Genomic DNA, 8,807 nt, shown 5'->3' with positions numbered 1-8,807 from the left:
CTGCAAAGCTCCCTCGGTGTGACCCTCCCCTTCCCGCCCCTTCCCCTCCCCCACCAGCCCGATCTGGGTTCTTGGGCGCTTATTGTTTTAATGAAAAAAAAATTTTGGCTGTTGTTGTTTTGGTCCTTGATTGTGAATTTTAGCTGCGAGTAACGTGTCCTCGCTCCTCTCAGGCTCTCTCGGAGGGTTTTCAGAGAGGTCTCAGTGCATCCATGTTCTCAGATCCTCTCCTTTTGGGGCAAGGACGTGGGGCCCTGGAAGCGCCTTCGCGCGCAGAGGCGGCAGCTTGGGCTCCCGGACGGGTCTGCGTGGTGGCCGAAGCAGCTCCCGGGTGTCGGCGGCGGCTCTCCTGGGCTGGACGCCGTGAGGGGAGCAAGCGGATTTTCTCAGCAAGATCTCCATGTACAGCTACATCTTTAGGGCCGCTCGGGTTAATATATGTCGTCAGAGGCTCCTCACGCCAATCCCGGGGCGGCGGGGGCGGCGCCTTGAGCTCTCCGCAATAAAACTTTTTGATGTTCGCGTTGCTAATTGCCGAGGTCCTCTTCCAGGATTGGCTGCCCCCTCATAACCATAAGATAATTAAAACTGGGGAGGGGCAGAGTAAAAAAAAAACTTTTTTTTTATCATCCAGAGGTTAATGCAAGTGTTTAACAGATGCTTTACTATTAAAATACCCCCCCTACTCTCAAATATTGAAGAATCTTAAACCAGGTATAGTACCATCTACTTTCTTTTCTGGTGGGGTGGGCCCGCAGATTCTGCTTTTTCGAGTGTTTTGTAGGTAACAGAGGCAGAAAAATGATCCCAGGCAGACGCGTGCAGTTTTGTTCCGGGCGCCGAGAGCCCAGCGAGGGCGTGGGGACCCCATTAAGAGGCGCTGCGGGCGGACGCGGTATCCTCTCCAAGACGCCCGGCGCCCTGGGGAAGGTGGTCCTTCCAGCAGGAACTGGCTGGGAACACTCGTCTTGCCGGCTGTTGGCGGTTGCACCACGTTTCCTCGCTCAGAGCTGCGTGGGGTGGCTCAGGTTATTGTGACAACTGGTGGAGATCACGGCTGAGACCCCCTGACAATCGGTCAGGACCATTGTAAATGTTTTTATTACTCTCATTCCTCAGGGACATCAGTCCCAGCGGAGACTTTGGACAGTTTCAAAGTGCGGGCACCTCGATTCCCCGAATCTTTGGTGTGGCCGGGATACGTGTGACCCTGGTTTAAATAGCCTGTTTGGTAAGTAACTGAATATTTTTTAACAGCGTGTTCAGAGCTAATTTTCCAGTTCTTATGAACAAACATATAAATATCTCTGCATTCCTGCCTTTCCCATAAAAGCGGGCATCTGTGGAAAGCAGGTTTAGTTATCGGAGGGGAACCATTAAATGCCAGTTTAAGAGGCAGGCCCGGAGGACGGCTCGTGAATGTTTAGACTGTTGGCCTTGCCGATCTTGAACGCATTATAACGGAAAGTGGATCTCCACTCGTAAGTCACCAGCCATGGGACACCCAGGCCAAGGCGCCCACAAGGCATGAGCTTCTCAAGACCTTTCCCAAAAGGGAGCAGTGGGGTGGTCATCGGGGAACTAAAATCACCTTGGAGATTTGGCCTCAGCGGCATGGAAAGGCTGTTGTGTTCATGGGATTCTGCCTGTGGAAGTGTCAGCAGGAGCCCCGCCGGCTGTAAATTACAGAGAATAGAGGGCAGTAGGTGCAGAGGGCAGTGCAGGGAGACACCAACGACTCCACTTTGGGCATCGCCTTTTGTAGGCAAGAAGAGTTCAGCTCCAGACTGCAGAAGGAGCACCTCTCCAAGGACTCCTCAAGGACATTTCTCTTCTTACGCATTAATGCTTGCTGCCAGCTCTGTGTTGGCTCAGGCTGGAAAGCCAGGTCAGAGTGAATGAAGGCTGCCCAACTTGGGTGCTGTGGTGGGCTCCCTGTTCAGGCTGCTGCCAATCCCAGAGCCCTAGGCAGCAGCGTCAAGAAATATATGTATTTTTAGGTTTGCTGCTGCTGTACAGTAAGAATAAGAAGAGAAGTCATAGAAACAGATGTAAAAACCTGGTTTGGAAGACAATGGTGGGGCCTTTCTTCCTTTCCATATTGGGTCAGTTTTCCAGGACACCCTAGCAGATCCCTTAAGGGGGAGAACAGTATGAAAGGAGGTGCCAGCAAGCATGCCAGGGGCTTGTATTTTGTATCAGAGTAAAGTAGTGACTACTTAACTTTAAACTCCTAACTTAAGTGGATCTGCTGTTTTGGGCACAAGAGTCTTTTTAAGAATTGCTTCTTCAAAGAATGAATACAGGTAGTGTGGTCTGGGATTCTGTTTACACTTTTACCAGGAGGCAAGCCGAGTGTAAATACTGGTAGTTCAATATTCTGACATTTGATAACTTTTTAAAAGGCCTGTTTATAAAAACATATTTAGGCCTTGTGACCAGGTGACTAAGTAAAGTGGTTGCACCAAGGAATGGGTAAAATTTTAGGGAAAGTTGTTTGGCTGCTTTTAGAAACAGAGTTTTGGGGAGTGGAGGGAGGAAGGAGAACTTAAAGAGCTGGGTTGGGGTCTGAGAAGCTGCCCAGCGTCTGTTGTAAAGGATTGGAATTTGCCACATTTAGCTTTTTAATTTGAAACAAACAACAAAAAAAAAAATGGGTGAATCCATTCATGGCCTCAGGTAACATTACAAGTAATAAAAGAAATAGAAAACACAGAACAGAGAAGAGCAGTAAAAGATACTCATCTGAACAGCAGTCCATCTACAGCATCATTATCAGTTAATTATTATGATCTAGGAAATCTTCAGCATCATGTATCTCAGAATTCAAGCACAGAGGCTAGAGCCTTAGAAAGGTGGTCTGTAGGTGGCTTGGAGAAAAGGGACAAATGAGTGAACTCTAGTGATGTCCCCAGCTGTCCTAAAACTGACTCAGGGAGGCCACCCTGGCTCTGACCACCTGAGATTTGCTTTGAATACACAACTGAGCACTTCCAGTTTTCCTTTTAGTATCTTTGTGGAACATTTTGCTCCAAGAATCCTGGGGTGCTTTGTTGGCCTGCTGCTTTAGAAAGCTGTAAGGCTCAGAGGCCATCTCAAATTTGTCTCCAAATTAGGTGGGCTGTGTGTACAAGGATGATATTAATGGAGGTAATGGGAGTGCTGGTGATGGAGGAGAGGTGAGTGCTGATGATAAGGGGAAAGCAGGAGGACAGGTGTTGGATCTCCTATGGGATATCAGCTTGGGGACCCCTCTCTTGGGTTGTATTACTGTTAGGTCTAGCACACTGCTCCCCCAAAGATACATATTCGGGGTTCTCAAAGGGCACAGGGAACTGCAGCAAGGCTGACTGAGGGCAGCCCGGGGTATCTTGGGAGGAATCCTAGCCAGAGACTGCACCTCTTCTCCCAGGAGGAGGGCTGTGCCTCACCAGGTCTGGAGACCCTTCACAGGAAAGCAGCCCAGGTGCAGAGAAGGGCTATGACTCTGGGTCCAAAGTCTTCCTTGTAGCTGGTGGTGTACCTGCTGGGCTGTGCGGTACCGCTGTCCCAGCCAAAGAAACAGAACCTGGTTCAAACATTTATTTCGTGCCCATGTCTCTTGTCTTTGCTTCACACCCACTGCCGCTTCCTCTGGAAAATATTCAAACAGCCCAAGAAAGGCTGAGCACTCCTTTGCAAACGTTTTGGTCTTGTGAGATATTACTTTAAAAATCAATCTAGGTTAAACTAAATATTTTTTTAAACTTCAGTCCATTTTTAGGGAAATACAGATCTTTTTGAGGTATTTATTATTTCAAAGGCAAAGACAATTTTGTGTCTTGCGTTTTGTTCATGAGAATTCAAAATAAACTAGACCTGAAAAGAACCAGGCCAGAAGGCCATAAACACACATTTTATATTTACAGGAATTATGGCTCAATCTCCTTCATCATCTTTCAAACCTCTTCTTACCTTGTTTTCTTAAGCAAAGAAATGATTTTTGGGCATTCTCCTAACATGTATAAGAAGGAGAACTTCAGAACACGCTAAGAAACCCAGACAGAATATCATATCATACCCTGAAGGTGACAGAGCAAAGCAATGTGTTCTTGAAGATGTACCCTCAGCCCCACCTGTACCAAGGACAGTGCTTCTTGTGACACTGAAGTTCTGTGTTGTTTTTTTTTTTATCTATCAGGGTGGGACTGAGTCATTTTACATGTTAGCCACTTGTCCCAGAATGTCTAGGACATTCAGAACAAGGCGTGTTGTCCAAGTGGCGGCAAGGATCTCCTTCTGTGATCTTGCAGTTCCTCCCTTTTTTGTTTTTCTTTTGGGAAATAGTTGTTTACAGACAGGACAAGTGATAATAATTCAGAGTACACATCTACAAAGTAGAATCGAGTTCGATTGGACTTTTATGTCTATTTCAAAAATGAAAAGCATGAAAAGCTGTCCTTGACTTTTATGTGGTTTGATTTCTTCTTGGATTTGGTGTGGGGGCGGGGTTTTGGGAAGAGGGCCATCTTCCCTCCTGTTCCTTACCCAGAGCAGATCTGTGGAGATGGACAGAGGAGGGGCTGGTCCAGCTGCAGGGATGACTGTGGAAGGGTTGATTACTCTTAGGAATCCTTCAGTCCAGTTCTGATTAGGAAATATGTCAGTAGAGAAAATCAGGACCTACAAAACTCCTGTTACATTTTCCTCTCCTTTCCCCTGTTCCTTTCTGCTCTCCTCTCTCCTTTTGTTTCTTCCTTCCCTTGTAATTCACTTTCCATAAATGTTTTGATTTCAAAGTGTGTGTGTGTGTGTGTGTGTGTGTGTGTGTTTCTCATCACTGAACCTGTGACTGATGTGAAAGAATGACCTACTGATTTATTTTTAAATCCTTTAAGAAAATGTTAATATCTGTATTACAAGCAGTAGAATTTCCACTTTCTCCAAATAATTTCTATGACTAGGTCGTCATGTTAACTGGTAGATGTGTTACTGTGCTGGAGAATTTTAATTGATGTGAAAGAACTAAATACTTTGATAGGTACCCAAGTCTGTGAAACTAAAATACTCATTCAGGCTAAAGGTAATATAAGATAACGACATAAAAGGGCCTTACAAAAATTAGCATACTGTATATGCATAGGAGTTGTTTTTAGTTTTTTATAATAGTCCTAAGGGAAATGGTAAATCTGATCTTTGTTAATCTTTGCTACTTTGTTTATAGAATTTTAAACAAAAATGGCATAAAATACATCCTAAATAGTCATCCACATTATTGTTTTAAGCAAACTATATACACAAATATTTTCAAGGTTAGAGACAGGGCTTAGTGCTACAACATGTGCCTCACATGTTCATGGCCCTGGGTTCTATTTGCCAGCATTGCTAAAAAGAAAAGTAAATAATAAATAATGAATTAGTATTAGAAAAGAAATATTTCTTATAAGTCTGAAGGAGATCAGTCAGAATTCAAAAGAGGAAATAAATGTTATAGTGCATATTGTGCTCTATGGAATGAGTAGGTAAAGTACTTCAACTATAGAATGTAATGCAGTCTGGGATTCAGAACAAAATATGAATGAAAATGGCAATTTAAAATGTGGGGCTTTGGAGAAACCATTTATGTGACTGAAAGTTTTGCTGGTGACTTGAGGCCCCAATGCATTCCCACTTCTAACTTTGATGTTGCTTACATTCCTGGGAAATCCTGTTCTGTAGCTTCCTTTGCAAATTTACATGGATGGACTTCTTTAGCTCTAACTGTTCCTTCCAAACCTTTTCTACATTCTTCTGGGGTCTTTGCTTATAGACAAGGGACTTAAGCCAGGGTGGTTAGGTTTCAGGTTAACAAAAAGAAACACTTTTATTGTCAATATTAATGGCAAACCTCGATTTTTACAAGGCTTGGGTTTAGCAGCATGAGCAGATCAAAAGCAGCTTAGCTTCATTTCTCAATATTCTCTGGAGCTTAGACAATTAACTGCAATTTTGCTTCTAACGAAAGAACGTGAAAAGTTAGTTACAGAAATGTTAAGGTTAATGTTTTGGCAGAGGTTTGGTTTATTTTTTATTTTTTTTAACCTGGGTACAGTACCTCTGAAGCTAATAAATTTATCCATTCAACTTGTGTTAAATTTTGAAGGAAAATTCCTTAAGAAAATGCGTGTGAGCAGAGTATCCTCATTTGTAATGCCTTGAGCCAGTTTCGATGTGTGCATTCCATGCTAGCCTTTCTGGCTGGGTAAGGATCCGGCAGACTGAGGCCTCCCTGGTAATTTGGGTACACCGAGTCTCCAGTTAATGATAGATAATCAGCCTTTGGGTCATTCGGTCATTCTCTTATTACAAACCCCTCCTGCTCTCTCTGATCTCCTTTCAAACTAAATTTCACACAAACAAATAAAGCAAGACAGGGACAAGTTCTTAAAAAAGAGGGAGAAATATTAGAAACTTCTGATACAGAACTCTAAACAAGGAAAGGCAAGCTAAAAGAGGATAGGAAAGAACATCTTATCAAAATGAACATGTTGTGTACAAAACATTAAAAGAAAAGACTCTGGTTTTTGTTAAAGTGACAGAAAATTAAAATAAAAATAATTGCAGGCAGAAAAGTTATAATATAAACAGAGAAGGCAGGATGCTTGTTGGAAATGCGCAGCACTTGCAGGCTAATTTGTTGTTACAGATTATATAGCCGTACTGTGACTGAAGAAGTACTACTTTGTTCCACTTTCCACAAGAAAATGGTTTTCTTTTTTAATGCTGTGTGAGTGCCCATTAAAGCTAACACAGGCCAATACCTTGAGGAACAAAAAAATGGACTCGCAATCTGATTGCGAAGCGTCCAACTTCAAACAAAGAAATTGGTTGCATACAGAAAAAGCACAATTCCAGTCTGAATACATTTGGAGACTTCACTGAATGGGTGTGACTGATGCTTCTTTTTTTCTTTTTGTGACAGAAGATGCAGTTCATTCTTAGGAAAATACAACGGAAACCAGTCCTCCCCACCCTGGGGTCTTCGCTTTCCTGGTCTGCATCTGCCTGTGACTTCAGAAAGCCACTTCACGTGGGCCAAGGTAATCTCAGTTCAGATCCTCCCGGGAAAAGCGCGGGAATGTGGGGCCCTAGTACTTAGGACCTCAGGTGAGAGCGCCTCTAGTGCCATTTTTCTGTCCCTGTTCCTAGCAGGTCTGTTTGGCCTACTTTCAGTACAGGGCTCCAGAAAGGTCAAAGATTACCACTAGTGTTGCTTCCAGGCCTTAGGTTTTCAATCCTAAAAGGAGTTTGGATTCAATCAACCTGCAGTTAGAGATGGCAACAGGTGGTGAAAGTGCAACTCCTGCTTTATTCCCAGTTGTGGGTCTGGCATTCCTTAACTTGCCAGCATCCCTGGCAACAACCCAACGCTCTCCCTCTCTCATGTTGGCTTGGAGAATTCACACCTCTTTGTTGCTTCTAGGCCCAAGCAAAACACCCGAAGAAGCCTTTCTAGGCTATCACTACCCCTCTTGCTCCCCCAAATCTAGTCCTGTTTATGAACTCCTTTCTGGTGTTTTCACTGCTATTCCCTTTGTAGTTCTCCCTCCTTCAGCTGTGGATTCCTTGACACCTCAATTAATACATTGCAGCAAAAAGATATAGTCTGTGGAAAAGAGATTTAGAGAAATGTAGTACAGAATTGCAATCTGATTGGTTTTCCTTTATTTTGAAAGTGACTAGAGCTGGCAGAGGGGTTGGAAGTGGGTTGTTGGGAACAGACCTTCAACTCCAAGCCTTTGGAAGAACTGAGGAAAGAGTCTTCCTTATCGGGTGGGACTGCAGCAGGCCTACTCCAGGCTGGCCCAACGAATACCCAGGCTCAGCATCCTGAGCTCCAGAGTCAGAGCTGGCCGGGGCTCCCTTGGCTCTCCACGGAGGGGCTGCCTGATGTGGTTCAGCTCTCTAAACCTTAGTTTCCCTACTGGAGCTCTGGGGATGGACAGCACAGCCCTTGGGGTGCACGGACTAGGAGAGAGGAGTGAAGGCACCCTCCAGTGAGTCACCCGATTCACAGGCTGCCCTAAATATTCTCTCCCAGTCTGTCGGGGTTTCCTCTCTCTTCCAGCTGCCTGAAGACCAGCCAGCCGCACAGCGACGGGTGCCACCTAGGCCAGGTGTACCTTTCCGCGCCGCCGATCCCGGGCATCTCCTGTCGCCGACTCCTCCTTCCAGCCTTGTCCCTCGAGCGGAGCAGAACTGCAGCTACGCGGGCATCTTCTGGGGCTTGGTCCCGGCAGGGCGCAGGCTGCACGACGGCGGCGGTAGCCTCGCAGAAATGCTAGGGGTACCAGAAGCCACCACCCGGATTTAAGCTGCTCTCCTCCGCCCCTGCCTCCTGATTCAATCCTCATTTTGAGCCCCAACACTTTCTCGATTCCTAGCACCCCGGAGCCAATTCTTGGTCGCTCCAGCGGGGCGAGGTCGCGGCTCCGGGAGGGGTGGACCCTCAGTATCCCCGAGCGTCTGAGGGGACTTTTCGCTGGGGGGGGTAGGAAAGGGTTAAACGCGCCTCCCTCTCACCCTTATTCTCAAGCCCCTGGCGCTGGGCGAAGGCCACGGTTTCCCTGGTGAGGTCTCATTAGGGGAACCCTCACTGCTATTTTCAACATTTCCTCAATCAAGTGTCTTTAAATAGAGCTGCACAAACAAATTGGCGGCAAAAGCGTAGATCTTGTCACGATGGAGACCAATCCAATATTTCAGCCTTGTTTGCTTTGCAATTAGGGGTTGGCTTGTGGCTGCGGTGCCACAGGGGCAGGTCTGCAACGGTCCGCCTTCTCCTCTGC

General features: G+C 45.7%; 1 long non-coding RNA gene across 3 annotated transcripts; it reads left to right on the top strand.

Moving 5' to 3' along the window:
• Nucleotides 1-547: 547 nt before the first annotated feature.
• Nucleotides 548-8,801, top strand: LOC104866015. 3 transcript variants are annotated; one of them, XR_002025535.1, is made up of 4 exons: nucleotides 548-714; nucleotides 1,120-1,231; nucleotides 6,941-7,058; nucleotides 8,087-8,801. It is a non-coding gene; the product is annotated as an uncharacterized LOC104866015 (long non-coding RNA). The 3 variants fall into 3 exon arrangements; XR_781317.2 differs by having other exon boundaries at nucleotides 548-1,028; XR_781316.2 differs by having other exon boundaries at nucleotides 548-1,231.
• The last annotated feature ends 6 nt before the right edge of the window (nucleotides 8,802-8,807 follow it).

This window comes from Fukomys damarensis, unplaced genomic scaffold (genome assembly GCF_012274545.1).
Source record: "Fukomys damarensis isolate Sample0158 unplaced genomic scaffold, DMR_v1.0_HiC HiC_scaffold_18, whole genome shotgun sequence".
NCBI classification, from domain to species: Eukaryota; Metazoa; Chordata; class Mammalia; order Rodentia; family Bathyergidae; genus Fukomys; species Fukomys damarensis.
This window is presented reverse-complemented; position numbering and strand designations above follow the sequence as displayed.